The 16,669-nt window shown below is 38.5% G+C and overlaps 1 long non-coding RNA gene across 1 annotated transcript in view; it reads left to right on the top strand.

The window, feature by feature from the left end:
• LOC132659195 (uncharacterized) overlaps nt 1–16,669 on the top strand; it is a 254,351-nt gene that overhangs the window by 95,866 nt on the left and 141,816 nt on the right. Inside the window, exon 2 of the long non-coding RNA XR_009599307.1 lies at nt 4,517–4,581. This is a non-coding gene — a long non-coding RNA (uncharacterized LOC132659195). The remainder of the gene's footprint in view (nt 1–4,516; nt 4,582–16,669) is intronic.

Genomic DNA, 16,669 nt, shown 5'->3' with positions numbered 1-16,669 from the left:
CAATTAATGAGAGCTCCTCCTGTTCCATGTCCTCACCAGCAATTGATGGCGTCATCTGAGTTTTGGCCACTCTAGTATGTATGTAGGTATCACCCTTCTGTTTTTAATTTACATTTGCCTGGCGATGTTTGGTGCAAAATCTATTTCCATATGCTTATTTGCCACCTGGACATCTTCTCTGGTGAAGTGTCTGTTAAGGTCTTTGATTTACTTTTTAATCACGTTGTTTGCTTTCTTATTGTTGAGTTTTCAAGATTCTTTGCATATTTTTTTTGTTTATCTTTGTATATCGGGGCTTCCCTGCTAGCTCAGTTGGTAAAGAATCCGCCTGCAGTGCAGGAGACCTGGGTTCGATCCCTGGGTTGGGAAGATTCCCTGGAGAAGGGAAAGGCTACCCACTCCAGTATTCTGGCCTGGAGAATTCTATGGACTGTATAGTCCATGGGGTTGCAAGGAGTCAGACATGACTGAGCGACTTTCACTTGTATATTTTAGATAACCTTCCTTTACCAGCTATATGTCATCTTCTAGGGATTTTATAGTTTTACATTTAGATCTGTAAGCCATTTTTTTTTTTTTTTTTGGTGTGTGTGTGCATGTGTGTGTGTGTGTGTGTGAAAATTGTATGGTTGGGTATGGATTTGTTTTTTCTCATGTGGATGTCTAATTGTTCTAGCACTATTTAGTGTCCTTTTAAATGTTGAATTCTGACTGATTTTTAGGACATGCCACTTGGAAAACTAGAGAAAGGAACACTGGATCAGGCGTAAGTGTTGCTTTTGGCTTGCTTAACAACTTAAAGGTTTATTTTTTCTCATGTAAAAGAATTCCATGGGTTGCAGTTAGTATTCATACTATATCATGTCATCCCTGGCTCCTTCAGTAATTCCGTTTCCCCTTCCATTAAGCATGGTTTTTATTCTTGGGTTCTCTCTTAATTTCTACCTTTGGTTTCTATCATCATTCTCTTATGATCACAAAATTTCTACTTCATTCAGGCAGAAAGAGGGAGAAAGGAATAAGCGTGTCTATAAGATAAGTAATCTCCTGAAGAGATCATTTCCGGTAGTTCTACCTTGAAAATTTAGCTTACATCTCATTTGGTACCTTTTTCTGCAAAAGCAATGTAGAAATTTAGGATTTCAGTTGGAAACATTGTTTCACCAATTGTATAAGAGTAGGGGAAGAAGGGGAGATAGAATTTTGGCAGGCAACTTGCTGTTTCTGCCAAAAGCTTCATCTATGGCAAAATTTCTGCTTTCAACTATTTAGCATATGTAGAAGGGGAACCAGATATGAGTCCTTAAAATGCCGAAGATTTGTTTTAATGTTATCTTAGTTGTCTAGACTATAGGTATATAACTTTTCTAAGCAATACTCATGATATTGTATACTGTAAGAAGTTTCTCCAGGACTATAAAATGGGACTTGTTGAGCTGGAAATATATCCCTAGAGTGTATTACTTAATTCATTATCTCTAGAACCCAGGAGTTGTTGTTTAGTCACTAAGTTGTGTCCAACTCTTTTGTGACCCCATGGACTGTTGCCCACAAGACTCCTCTGTCCATGGTTTCTGCAGGCAAGTATACTAGAGTGGGTTGCTATTTCCTTCTCCAGGGGATCTTCCTGACCCAGGGATCAAACCTGCACTGCAGGCCGATCTTTTACCAGGGAAGCCTAGAGAGCCATATAGATAATAATATTGTTAGCTTTCTATTGCTGCTGTAACAAATTACCTCAAATTTAGCAGCTTAAAAAAACCCCACATTTGCCATCTTACAATTTTGCAGGTTAGGAGTCTGACACTGGTTTCGCTGAACTGGAGTCAAGGTGTTGGCTACCTTCCTATCTGGAGGCTCTAAAGGAAGATCCTTGTCCATGCCTTTTCCACCTTCAAGATGCTTCCTGCATTCCCATCTTCCTTGACTCAAGCCCTCTGCCTCATTTTCAAAGCCAGCAACACTGAATTTCCATGGCTGCTTTTCTATAGCTGCATCTCCTTCTGACCCCGGCAATCCTGCCTGCCTTCTTTACTTTCCAGAATGCTTGTGATGATGCTAAGCCCACTTCAAGAATCCAGGATAACCCTCATATCTTAAAGCCATCTGATTATCAACATTACTTCCTCTTTGTCATATAAGGTAACAAACTTATAGGTTCAGGGGATTAGGACATGGGCATCTTTGGAAGGCCATTATTTTGCCTACCACAGTGATGTTGGATAAAATTTGTATAAATAAGTAATAATTATTAACATTTAACATACTGAGTTTCATTTTATCCTTCAGCTACTGTTGTGAAATGAGGTAATGAGTTTAGAAACGTGGATGAACTTGTGCAAAATCACAAGACCAGGGCTTTGCCCATGTTTGTATGATTTGAAAGCCCATGTCTGTAAACTATGCTATGCTCTTCCTCTCTCTAATGAGGAAATGGACAAAGTGTGCTGCAAATTTGACTCCATGACAGCACCCATGCTTTTGCACAAAGGCTAGAGCTAAATCAAGCTCAACATGTTTTGGAGTCTCAGTCTAGGCTGGTAACCTTTTACATGTATGATTGTGAAGTGAAGTAAAAAAAAAAAATTCTTTTATGATTTAAAATGTTTCTCACCATTTGCAGTCTGTGAAGCCCCAAACTTGTATAGAACCTGCTAAGGAGAATATTGTTGTAATTTTTTTTTCCCCATCTGTACTTAATCACACTGTATAGACTAGGTAGTTATATTAAATTTTTTTAAAAATTTAAATATAGTTGATTTACAGTATTGCATAAGTTTTAGGTGTACAGAATAGGGATTCAGCCATATGTATGTATGGGTGTGTCTGTGTGTGTGTGTATAAATATATATATATATATATATATATATATGTATGTATGTATGTATTCTTTTTCAGATTTCCTTTCCTTATAGGTAATTTCATAATATTGAACACAGTGCTACACAGTGGGTCCCAGTTGATTATCCATTTTATATATAGTAATGTGTATGTATATATTATTCCCAGTTTCCCAATGTATCCTTCTGTCTACCTCCCATAAGGTCTGTGGATCTCTTCTGTTTTATATTTTTGTTAATAGTTCTTTGCTTTTCAAAGCATTATTATCCTCATGAACTAGAGGAACCTCATATATATTCAGCATTGGGCATATTTGAATACCTTTGTTTCATAAAGAAATTATACTAACCAGGAATGGTATGAGGGTTTCTGAATATATTTTCACTCACCTTGTCCTCATTTAATTTAGCATTGACATAATACAAACCATTATGCTCAATGTAGGTTGAAAATATTTAAGACTGTGAAAACGTGTGCCAGTTTATTATTGTAATTGAATGTGAAAGTACAATATTGGAGAAACTCATATTTTTTTCCAGTCTTTTTCATGGCACATTTTGAACTGTTCACATGTACATAAAGAAAAATTTATTTTTATGAGTATTTAAGGAGAAACCATATTACATTTGAATACGAAAATCTAATTAAATTGTTGATAAACTTTGAATTTAGCAATATTGAGAAATGAAGTTAGAACAAAAAAATAAAATTGTCACACTACAGCAAAACTTTTCACAGTGTTGGGTTCTGATGTTTTATTGATATGACAAATAATTTTATTCAGTATGAAAAAGTGTAACAATATTTGCAGGGTTAAGTGATGTTTTATTTGGATTATGTTGAAATCATTCTTCTAGATACTGGTTTCACTTAAGCTCCAAATCCTATTTTTCTTACAAAACATTTAGAGTGCTCCATCCTTGTTATTATAAATTCTATAAAGACTGAATGAATTAGGAAGATCTTCTAGTCAAACTAATTTCATATAATGACCATCTTTCTACATGATGACATTCTGTGAATAAACGGTAAAGATTCATTAGTGTGGTTTTGGAGGCTCATTTATTTTACAGATGGAAAATTGTAGGCTTCAATTTGATTCTCATTTTGCATATGGTGATGCGTACATGTGGGGTAAGAAAAAATAGAAAAAGAAGACAAGCGGAAGAAGGTTTATTATTAAACTTTTTTTTTTTCAGTATAAGAATTCTCAGTAAAGTTACCATATTTTCTCACATTCTCCCTATTAAGAATCCTTTTGTTTTTGCCATTTGGCTAGAATAGTCAAGTGGTATTAACCCAATAGTCTCACAATACACTCAATAATCAGTGTTATTATTAAGACATTTAAACTGTAAACACACAGACTGTCAAGGGCAGGCAATGTCTTATTTATCTTTTCATTCTCTAGTACTTATCCTTGTGCCCGACATGTTGAGAGTGCCCAGTACGTGCTTGTTGAATGAAGGAATGAATGAATTAGATCACAAATACTTTTCCAGGTGCATAAAATGTATTATTTATTCTTGCTGAACTAAGTTACCTCATATATATATTGGGACCCTGGATTTGATTGTCCCTAAGACCCTTTCTAGTGTCAGCATTCTGTATCTCTATAGTTCTTTCCTTCATCTGATTGTGGAAGATAACTGGGCTTTTCTTCTTTCTCCTTCAGTCATTACCTCTGCCTTGATGACAGAGAAGATAGAGTCTCCTGGATAATAAAGTCTCTTCAACCCGGTAGGTTACTTGCTGATCCTAATGGTTGATGACAGCAGTGGGAGGTGGATTTTGATGGATAGCAGAGACTTCTTGCAGCTTCCACTCTGCTAATTCCATGGTGACTGGGCTGTTCAACATAACTTTCTCAGCACTTTTCTCTTTTCCTGCTGAGCTTTCTAGAGGTGGTAGAATGCTGAACGGCTCTTTCAATAGTCCGCTTTGTCAGAGGATTTATTCTAAGCTAGCTAGATCTGCTTTAGACCTGCGATGGTCTCTCTCCTGCTGTGTGTGCCCTAAAACCAGGTTCACGGACTTTTGGAAGGCTTGTCATAGGTGCTGGCTTGCCTGATACAGTTCCAGTGAATACTTGCTGCCTGTTATCACGGTTAAAGCTGCCTCTTTCACTTGCAGAAGTGACCTGGTTTGGACAGTAAGTAGTCGGGTTACCTAAACTTAGCTCTATGGCACCGGAAGGGTTTCTTCTCCTTGACTGAGGTGTACTCATTCCTGGCAGTGCTGTCTTAGGTATTGGCAAGCGTCCCAAGTTCCTCCTTCTCCACCTTTTGTGAGACCTCCAGCGCAGAGGCAAACTGAGTTTACTCTTTCCCAAGTTTTTTGGAAAAATAAAAGAGAAGTGTAATGCATCTGGGTTAAAAATATGAGCTTTTTTCTTCCAAGAGCTACTAGGATAGAGCAAAATAATAGCAAACAATCAGATAAATTTTAAAAAACATATTTGAAAAATTCCACTAGGTTCTAATTATAGAAGAGTGTCCATGTGATATAAAAGAGGACGCGATACTTCAGATCCTTATCTTCTTGGAACCATGTTTTTCCAAGGGTGCTTCCTGCATGGTTGTGGCCTCTACAGTCCTCCAGCTCAGTGCTATTCTGCTCCGTGTGCTTTTGGAATGCAGAGATAAGGGAGAAGCTCAGGTCTGTTATGGAAAATTGTATCCAATGCTCATGTGCTTCATTTGAAAAGAAAAGAGGATAAGGGACATGTCAGAAGAAGGGAAAAAGTCAAATGCTGCAGTTTTCCGGAGGGGTTTGGAATTGGAGCTAGGCATTGAAGGATGGGATGGGTGGGATTTTTGCAGCTGGAGGTGGGGGCAAAATGGAGGAAGGGTATTGTCTTGTAGGAGGCCTATCCAATTTAAGTGAGAAGAGAGAAAAGTGAGAAATAAGATGCCAGTGACAGAGAATTTGAGATTCTGAAGGTAAAGGAATTTGAATCCTCAGGTAGTCCGCTTTCCATGACATGCACTTTTATTGGATTTTGAATATTATTTCAAAACCTTTATTTCTGTAGAGGAGTTTTACCCTGAAGACAGATATAGATAGAGCTGAAGAGTAAAAGGCAATTTAATGGTTCTCCAATTAGCTTTATTACTGTCGCTTCTCCTTTCACCCCTTTGGCACATAGAATATAAGGGGGAAAGGAGAGAGAGAAAGTAGAATATATGCTTGGCTTGCTACTGGCTTGCTTATGCCAGCTGTGTGTCCACAGGCAATCTGTGGATTTCATTTTGACAGGAGTGAGATGTCAGCTTTGGGTCCACAGATCTGGGTTCTATTTAGAAGATGAGTATTCTGGGACAGTCCTTGTAGCCTTTGCTGGGGATTAGGGGTAGGTGTGGGGGAGTGGAAGATGTCCCTGAGGTTGCTCATTTTTACAGAAGCTTGTTGGAAGGGTTTATGCATTCAATTGAGTGTGGTCTGAAGACATTAATTCCAGAAGCTTGGATCATTAATCCTAGCAGACCTGCCCTTCACCCAAGGTAGCAATCCTGTTGTCTGTTTTCCCTGTCTCTCCTCCTATCTCTGTTTTCTGGACTCTTAGCACTATAGCTTCTTTAGGTTATTTTCCTTTTCACACTCTGTCAGCATGTTTTTTTTTTTTTGATTTTAGAAGATTTTTAGCTTATGTCCTCTCTGCCCATCCTAAATGGTCTTACAGATGTAAATTTATATTCGTATACATATTTGGACTAGTGAAAATTATCCACTTATTCATTCAGCAAATGTTTATGGGACACCTACTTATTTGCTTTTCATTGTTCTAAGTGCTAGAATGATAGCACTAGCAAAAAGGATAGTCCTCATGGAGCTTAGATTTGTGAGATGGAAGAAGTGGGGAATGAAGTAATGAGATAAACATAACAAATAAGGGAATTATATAATGTGTTAGAAGCAGATAAAAGCTGTAGTGAAAAAGGAAATACGATCAGGGTAAGGGGGCCTGGGAGAGCAGGGGAGAGGAGACAGTTGCAATAGTCATTAGAGTGATCAAGAGGGGACTCATTGACGAGATGCGATTTGAGCAAAGATTGAGAGGAGGCAAGAAAATCAGCCAAACAGTTGTCTTGCAGAGGAACATTCAGCGGAGGGAAAACAGGAGCAAAGGCTGGAAGCAAGAGCAAGCCTGGTGTGCTCAAAGAGCAGCAAGGCGGCCAGAAAGTTGGGGTGAAGTAACTGATAGCGAGAATAAGAGTAGAAATCAGAGAGGTGATGCAAGATTAGTTGTTGAGAGTGTTGTTGGTCATTTGCAGGGAACTTGGCCATTTTTCTGAGTGGAATGGTAGGCCATTTCAGAATTGGTGACACAAGAGTGTCATAATCTACACTATGCTTAAAAGGATAACTTTTGGTTTGTCTTGAAGCCAGACCATGGATGAGAGGTGAATGGGTAAAGATGAAAATGGGAAAACTTGTCAGGAGATTCTTGCAGTACTCCAGGTTAGATAGGACAGTGGATAGGATTAAAACAGTAGCAGAGCAGTTGATTCTTTAGGTATATTTTGAAGCTAAAGTTTTTCTGAAGGATGTGAAATGTGAGATGGAGAGGAGTCAACAGTGACTCTAAGGTTTTGGCTTAAGTATTTGGAGTACTGGAGTTTTCGAGACAGTTACATAATTTATAATCATTTATCAATTTAAAATCTGCAAACATTTCCATAAATATTTTTCACGTAATACTTTGGAAATGGAGACTGGGTCAGAAGGCAAAACACGTGTGATACGTGAGGGAAAGTTTCTGACTCAGCGAAGGTTGTCTTGATAATGCCTTTCTACCACACACCACTAACAGTGTGGATCTCAAATATAGGGACCATGAATTATTTCTCTTGCGTTTTTAGTACCCTACCACAGCGTCTGTCATTTACCTTATTTCATTTTTAAGATATAATATTATTTTATGTACTACCAACAAATGGTGCCACTTCTTTAAGTGACATTATTTTTACAATTCTAATAGTAAATTTAACTTAACTGAAATTTATTGAAAGAGTTATTTTGGACTATTTAGACATACATGTTTATCATTCAGTGTTGCTATTATTAACTACTAATATCTTTATGGCCATTGGCATGTGAAAGGCAATGCTTTTCATATATATATATCAGTACAAAAATGTAATACACCTTCATCTATTTGTGGGTATCATCCTTTTTTTGGGTGTTAAAAAGCACTTGGTGTTACTTTGCAAAAAAATTTGGAATGGTGATCATTCTCACAACCATGAATATGTGCTTCATTAATATTAACTGTATGCCCCGTCGCACAGATTCCTTTTCTGCATATATAATAACATTTCATTTTAGTGCTGGATCATAGCTTAATCTTTCAGAAGATATTTTAAACAGCCATTGAACTCTACAAATATAGTATTAACAATGTACATAACTCATTTGAAGAGATGGAAATATGAAGAATTATGACCCAGTTCTGTGCAGACTTTGAAAACTGTAAGCTGCCCTCTGGCCAGCAGCCATATGGGATGTCATTCATTGTAAGACACATTCTGATATCTAAGTTGTTAAAATGTGAAAAATGTGCATCTTACAACCAATGAAGTATAATAATAAATATTCAACAAATGCTTGACTGCTTGAAGTATGACTCCCCACCCCCTGATGCTCCGTGTGTGCGCCTCTGGCTCCAGGCTGCACTGTGTTCTAACCAGTACCTGTCCTGCAAATCCTGTTCAGAATTTGATACATTATTTCTATTTTCATTGATATTTTTTCTGCTTAGCATCCCTTATTACAGGAAACTATCCCTCCCACCTATGCTCTGTCCCTGTGGTTGAGTGGGCTTGATTTCAATCCCTGCTCTCCCCAAAATAGGGCCAGGGAGGACATGCAATGGCTCTTTGAGACCTGCGCCATTGGGCCACAGTGGCTGGCTTAGAGATGTTCACATGACCCAAGCCAACTCAGACCCCGGCTTTTGTCAGAGCTACCAGGAAACAGGGGGATGAAGATCTTTTAGGATCTTGTAGGCCTGCAGCTCGTGGTGGCCACCTTTTTATTACAGAAGCTGTCTCTCTGAGGAGGAGGAAGCCTGCTGAGAGGCAAGCAGATTTGAATTATAAAGTTGTCTGGCGACCTCTGATCATCTTTCTGTGTGTGTGTGCATCAGTGCTCAGTGGTATCTTACTCTTTGCAACGCCATGGACTGTAGCCTGCCAGGCTCCTCTGTCCGTGGAATTTTCAGAATATAGGAGTAGGTTACCATTTCTTTCTCCAGGGAAATCTTCCCAACCCAGGGATTGAACCTGCATCTCTTGCATCTCCTGCAATGGAGGGGATGCTTTGCCAGCTGAGCCACCAGGGAGGCCCTTTATCTGATTACCTTTGCTGCTGCTACTGCTGCTAAGTCACTTCAGTCGTGTCCGACTCTGTGCGACCCCATAGACGGCAGCCCACCAGGCTCCCCTGTCCCTGGGATTCTCCAGGCAAGAACACTGGAGTGGGTTGCCATTTCCTTCTCCAATGCATGAAGGTGAAAAGTGAAAGTGAAGTTGCTCAGTCGTGTCCGACACTCAGCGACACCATGGACTGCAGCCCACCAGGCTCCTCTGTCCATGGGATTTTCCAGGCAAGAGTACTGGAGTGGGGTGCCATTGCCTTCTCCACTGATTACATTTATCTAGCCCTAATTGAAATATATTTTGAGTTTTCAGTTACATGTCCAATGGATATATTTTTTCCTAAAGTAAGGTGAATTCAGCTTCTTTGGTTTAAAACTGAAATTGTCCTTACTAATACAGAAGGAAATGTCCTTACTAATATCTGCTGCTCCCCACCCTCTTCTCAGTAAATATCCCCTGTAGAGTGTGTGTTGACATTTAGTTACCATCTTTTCTCTGAGTGGTTCTAGGACTTGGAAGTCTTATTCTTACTTGGGACCCATTTCTCTCTAAATCATTCCATTAACCTAAATTGATTTTGTAGTTAATTGTCAAAACCAGGTATAATTTAGACTCTTCACTTCTTCTGGGCCAAGTTCTTAGCTCAGTCCTTTTAGTCACTGGTAAATCGCACCTTCCTGCTCTCACACACTTCTGATAGATGCAGACTCCTGTTTTTGACAGAAGCTGACTCCTACTCTCTTTTTCAAAGCCTAAATGTGTCTTTGTGCCTCCCACAAAGTTCTGGCCTCTTTTGGTGATGAATACCTCAAGCTCCCGGCTCACTTGCTCAGCATAGACGTTTTGGTGCCCTTAAACTTATTTGCAGGTTAAAACTTTTTCAGGTAAAGTTATCAACTCCAGCTTCTTTCCAAAATTTTCTGTGGTGACTCGGATATTCCCAGTGCAGAGATTCATATCTTCCCAACATTTCCTAATTAAACTGCTACACCATGTAAGGCAGCATTGTGTTATGTGGATAAGGATACTTTCTGGAGCTAGAAATCTGGATTAAAATCCTTGCTCTGGTATTTTTAATTCTACAGTCCTAGGTAAATTATTTTACCTCTCCAAGCCTTAAGTTGTAAAGTGGGGATGGAAAAATTGTTTCTAATTCAAATAATTGTCGTGGGATTTAAATATCTATCTGAATCTATCATATCTGGCACTTAGTAAGTTCTCATAAAAGGTAGTGTTCATTAAATACATCATAAAGCTGAATATCATATTATTTCAGGGTAGTCTAATACCTGACTTGTGTTTTACATTGAATTTTATATCATATGCATTTAGTTGTTACTATTTTTCTCATTCTTTCATATATGCACAGTGCCAGAAGAGTCATACTTAATCTAAGGCAGCAAAGTTTTGGATTCTTGTAAAATAAAAATCTGTTTAATATTGTAGATAAATCCACATATCTTGCTCTAAAATCAATATAGAAAGGACTCTGAAAGCAGAGTCAGAATGGTAGTAGAATTTATTACCAAAAATACAGAACTTGGCCAGGTTCTGCCATCTCTTATAGGTTCAATATGTCTCTACAGAATTCTTAGCTGCGGATAAAGTAATCCTATTTGATTTATATGGCCCTGGCTTAAGAAATCTACAGAAGGAAGGTCTATACCAATTCTTTATCTTAGGCCCTTCGTTGGCAGTGGCTTTATGTTCAAAAAGATATGGGTTAAGAGGCTATAAAGGACTTTTCTCTCTATGCAGTTTTCATTTGCTCAGTTTTTTAATATGTAGTGATATTTACTGAGCAATATTAATTAGGGGTTTAAAAATTAGTTTTATTTGTACTTGAGGAAAGTGCCAGATTGATTGCCAGGAAGTTTGTGCCCTCTTACTGTATCATAATTAACTAAATTCAGTCTCTTCTTTGCCTGCTTCATGTACCCATCAGAATTACACAGCCTTAGGAAAAATTGCTGTCAAATGTAAAAGTCAATCCTTACATTCTTAATCTTAGGGAAGAGAAAAAAAGGTGATTAAAGATTTAAAACTATGGTAAAATTATTAAGAATTATTTTCTAAAACTTAGCTTTTAACCCTTATGGGTTACAGACTCCTTATTGAAATTTATGAGAGCTGTGGACACTCTCCACTAAAATGTAACAGACACAGGCGAAAAATTCTGCACTTAATTTCCAAGACATTATGAATCCTCTGAAGCTCATCAGGTTAAGAATTTTAGTGTGGTTTCTTAAAATGGTAGAATCTTAGAATAGTGCAGGGATGTTAGAGTCCCTTGAAAATCAATCTCCAGCTTCACTGGAGGTTTTTCAAACTCAGCACTGTGGACATTTGGGCCTGATAATTCTTTGTTATGTGGGACTGTTCCACGTATTGTGGGATATTTAAGAGTATCACTTTGTTCTACTTACTAGGTGCCAGAGTGAGGGCAGAGGCAATCATGACACTGAAAATTAGCCTCTAGGGGACAAAATCAGTTGAAGCATTAGTCTAACTTAAAAATACTTTCCATTTTGATAACAAGTGATCATCTGGTCCCTAAGGGCATGTTCATTAACTCCAGCCTGACACATCTATTTTAATTTGAGACTGCAGAAAGTAGAATCTGAGGTAAGTCCTTGAGGGCAGGTGCTTAATTTGGGAGGTGATTCTCAGAAGCGAAAGTGAGAGTGGGAAAAGATGAGACATTGACAAGGAAAGCGCAGTTTGCATTAATGAGGCAACTGGGGTTCAGTTATGATGGGGATTCTCTGACGGACAGTGAAGAACCCACCTTCGAACTGTTCCGCTAGGGGGAGAACACTGAGGTATTGATTCTGTCTCCTCACCCTCACTGGTCAACATTGCCCCTGGTTGAATTTAATTCTCAGCACTCCCAGGTTGCCCTGATGCTGGGAAAGACTGAAGGCAGGAGGAGAAGGGGTCAACAGAGGATGAGGTGTTGGATGGCATCACTGACTCAACAGATATGAGTTTGAGCAAGCTCTGGGAGATGGTAAAGGATAGGGAAGCCTGGCGTGCAGCAGTCCCTGGGGTTGCAAAGAGCCCGACTGACTGAGCGACTGAACAACAACCTTAATTTATGTATCATCTGTGAATATTTTCATGTTACAGTGGTAAAGTTGAGTGGTTGCTGCAGACCACAAGGCCTAAAATATTTATATTCTAGCTGGTTTATTGCTGAAAAAGTAGGCCCATCCTTGGCCCTACATATTGCCAACTTTTGATCTTTAGAAGCAGTGAATAAATCTATTTCCTCTTCCAAACGACAACCTTGAGTGAAAACGTTTCAACACTTTCCTCGTGTTTCTCTCCCTCTCTTGCTTTTTTGTTTTCCAAGATGAACTTTCAAAATTCCTTTCTATATTTATCATAGAGCATTATTCAAAGACGCTTCATTCTCTTGGTCACCTTCCTCTAGACCATTCCATTTAATCAATGTTTCTCTTAAAATGGAACATATTTTGTAATATGGGATTTGAACAGTCAGAATAGTGACAGTAACTCCTGTGTTGGGTATCTACCTTCTAAATGCTGCTTGATTCCATTAGGTTTTTGGAAGACTCATTACAATGTCAGCTCATGATAAGCAGCAAATCAACTAAAATCCATTTTCGCAGAAATTGGAGCATTATTTTTGACATTAACTACTCCTCCCTTTTTAAACTATTAGATTTATTTTTTTTTAATAAAGTTTAACTCTCTACAGTCAATGTAAGGATTTTGTTTACTGAGTTTAAATATTTGTTACAGTTTAATATTCATTGTTGTGAACAAGAATCTTGTGTTTAATGTTCAGGTGACCCTGATTTGGGATCTAATTTGTTTTTGGAAAACAATGTCAGTATGGAATCACTAGAGGTCAAACCTAAATTTCCAGGCCATTGCATCATAAAGTGGAGTCCTTCAGGCAGAGGAAGCAGTTGACCTTAACGCTTTAGTCTTTTTTAGTAGTAGTATCCAACCATACTCTTGTCATGTCTTAATGGTGGGTGTATAGTAATGTACTTTTTTTTTTTTTTTTTTTACTTTTTGACTTTGAACTTAGCCATATGGCTTTCTTTGACAAACGGGATAGTAGCAGACAAGAAAGGGGCTTGCATGGCCAGCTTTGCCTTCTGGAAAATTCTGATAACTACTGTGATTGGTTAACCAACAAACAAATAGAAAATACAAGCCTCTTCCAGGAAGGCATTTACCTATTTTTAAAACTCGAGTCTAATCAAGGAAAGTTCTTTTACTGTGATGGAGGGGGCAACATTTGCCCATAGTATTCCTGAATTTCTAGGGAGCAGTGATTCCTATGTGCCTGTCATTCTTCTCCTTTTTCTGAATAGAAATGTCTTATTCCAGTTATCCTGTCCACTGACCATTGAGGAACTTCTCTATTTACTTCCTAGATCTATGGATCAAGAGGGGCCACATTTGAACCTAATGTATATCAGGATGTTAGCCTGATGCTTTGTTTAGGTGGATTTGGTGGTATATTGAGATTGGAGTGAATATATTTTGCTCATGATAGGGATATGAATAGTCACAACCAAGAAGATGAATTGGGGAAGATTAAATTATTTGCCCTATTTTTAAAGAAAAACTTCCCTATGGGAAATGTTGGGTCTCCCAGGTGGCATAAGTGGTAAAGAATCTACCTGCCAATGCAGGTAATGCAGGAGACTGGAGTTCAGTCTTTGGGTCAGGAAGATCCCCTAGAGAGGAAAATGGCAACCCACTCCGGTATTCTTTTCTGGAAAATTCCATGGACAGAGGAGCATGGCCCAGTGTAATGGTGGGCAAATTATGGCCTGAGGGCCAAATCCAGCTGTAGCCAATTTTTGTAAGAACCTCAGCTAGTAATGGCCTGTATATATGTATGTAATCATTGCAATTTTATCTATTTTTGGCTGTAGTGGGTCTTCTCTTGTTGCTGCCAGTGGGAGCTACTCTTCATTGTGGTGGCTTTTCTTATGGCAGAGCCTGGGCTTAATAGTTGTTGCACATGGGCTTAGCTGTTCCCTGGCATGCGAAATCTCCCCTGACCAGGGGACAAACCTATGTTCCCTGCAGTGGCAGGCAGATCCTTAATCACTGGACCAGCAGGGAAACCCTGGTCTTTATGTTTTTAGATTTTGTAAAAGAGAAAAATTTGCAAAAGGAGGGCTATTTGGCCCATAAAACCTAAGATATTTCTGTCTGGCATCTCACAGGAAAAGTTACTAATTCCCCAGTCTAATGGAAGGTTAAGAGCATCTCCCCACCCTGGACTTCGGGCTTTGCCTTGGCTCGTGGGATGTTAACAGGTGTGAGCAAAAACTCAAAAAGTGTTTAAGAATTTGAGCTTGACCCCTGGGAGTCTTACATGCCCCTCAGATTTTTAAAATTTTATATGTGAATTATAACACACAAGCAGAAAAATGCACAAGACAGAAATATACTAGCTCAATGATTAATTACAAAGCAAATGGCCATATAACTATCACCTAGGTCAAGAAGAGAATATTGCCATCACTTCAGAAGTCCATCGTGCCTCCTCCCTGCCTGCAAAGCAGACCCTTTCCAATATGTATACTTGATTTTCCAAATGGCAATATTAGCAATTTTGCCTTCTTTCTGGATGACAAAAGGACCTTAGAACTCTTTAATACATCATTTTTGTCTTTGTTCTCTCTCTCTTTCTCTCTCTCTCTCTATATATATATATAATTTAAACGAGACATTATTGTTTGCTTTACATTTAACATTCATTTGAATTTGCCTGCATATTAACATTTTTTACTGATTTCCATTTCTTTCTATGTCTCCGAGTGTTTAGTTTTTGCTGTTGTTGTTTAGCGTACCTGTTAGTGCAGTTCTACTGATAAGTTCTAGCCTTTGTCTTAAATAATCTTTATTTCTCTTAAATTTCTGATGATAATTTTTCGCTGAATATAGAGCCCTAGGTTAGCAGTAATTTATTCAGTTTTTTGACTTCTGTTCTATCAAGAGGTCGAGTGGATTTTTTTTTTTTTTAAAACAAAATAGCTATATTGAGATAAAACTGACAATCAATAAAATGTACATTGTGGGATGTTTTCTTGAGTACTCATACAAATACTTAAGAAATCCAAGTAGATTTTGTATTTCATGCAATTATATGAGAGAGGGAATCAGACTAGTTTATTCACTGAGGAAAAGTTTGGTATCTGATTTTTGGAGAATTTGATGATTTCCATGTCATATTTTATGTGTCTCATACTGAGAGCTGGGTGTTCATTGTTGAGCAAGACAGACAATTTTTCTGCCCTCCTAGACTCACAAAGTAGTGGAAAAAAGAGTTTATTAACGAAGCACTTAGAATAGATCATATATGAATTTCCAGATACAAGACCCTTCCTAAAAGAATAGATACAATGCCTGATCCTTACAGAGGTACTAGAGATAGCCTCCAGCTGAGGACAGTGGCACTGTCTCCTTGACAGAAGAAATAACTTGGCCAAAAATAGAAAAGCAAGGAGCAGCATCACTTTTGAGGAACTGAAAGTGGTTCAAAGCTGTATGGTGAGAGTAGAGATCAAGGGGAGAATGGAGTGGCTAGAGGCTGGTGAAACAAGCTGGAGTTAGATCATCAATATTGTGATAAACCTTATCAAAGGGTTTAACTTTTTACTGACAGCAAGGGAAGCCTCTAAAGAATTTTAAATGAAGATGGACATAGAACATCTTTGATTTAAAAAAATCATTTGGATTGTAATGCAGAGAAAGATTTGGAGCAGGTCATGGCTAGAGGTGAGAGGACTAAAAATGATGAGTTTCTAAAGTCCTTTAAGGGCTTCTCATGTGGCTCAGTGTTAAAAGGGTCTGCCTGCCAGTGCAGGAAGATGCAGGAGATGTGGGTTTGATCCCTGGATCGGGAAGATCCCATGGAAGAAGAAATGGCAATCCACTCCAGTGTTCTTGCTGAGAAATGGACAGAAGAGCCACAGGAGACTGGTGGGCTACAGTCCATAGGGTCCCAAAGTAGCGGAAAATGAGAAGAGGGCAGTAGAAGATGAGATGGTTAGGTAGCATCAATGGACATGAATCTGAGCAAACTCCAGGACATAGGGAAGGACACGGAAATTTGGTGTGCCGCAGTTGGATCACAAAAAGTTGGACATGCCTAAGCAACAAAAACAAAAGTCATTTCAAAGGAAAGCTAAGATAAAACAAAATAGAGCATATTGTCCTGCCAGTGATTCAGTACTGGTTTTTATTTTAAGGTAACTTTTAGAGTAGAGAGCTCTCTGTCTTAGTTGGTTCAAGTATTTTGGTACTGCCTCCCACCCAGGATCAAGTTGTGGCTGAAGCTCTCCATAGAAGCTTTAAATCACATATTTTTTTCCTACTACAATTAAACAGGTTCTTCAGTGTATGTCAACAGATTGTGTATGATTTCTTTAGGAGTTTGATTCTGATTT

This window comes from Ovis aries, chromosome 2 (genome assembly GCF_016772045.2).
Source record: "Ovis aries strain OAR_USU_Benz2616 breed Rambouillet chromosome 2, ARS-UI_Ramb_v3.0, whole genome shotgun sequence".
NCBI classification, from domain to species: Eukaryota; Metazoa; Chordata; class Mammalia; order Artiodactyla; family Bovidae; genus Ovis; species Ovis aries.
The sequence above is the reverse complement of the archived record's forward strand: the minus strand, read 5'-3'. Positions and strand labels throughout refer to the sequence as shown.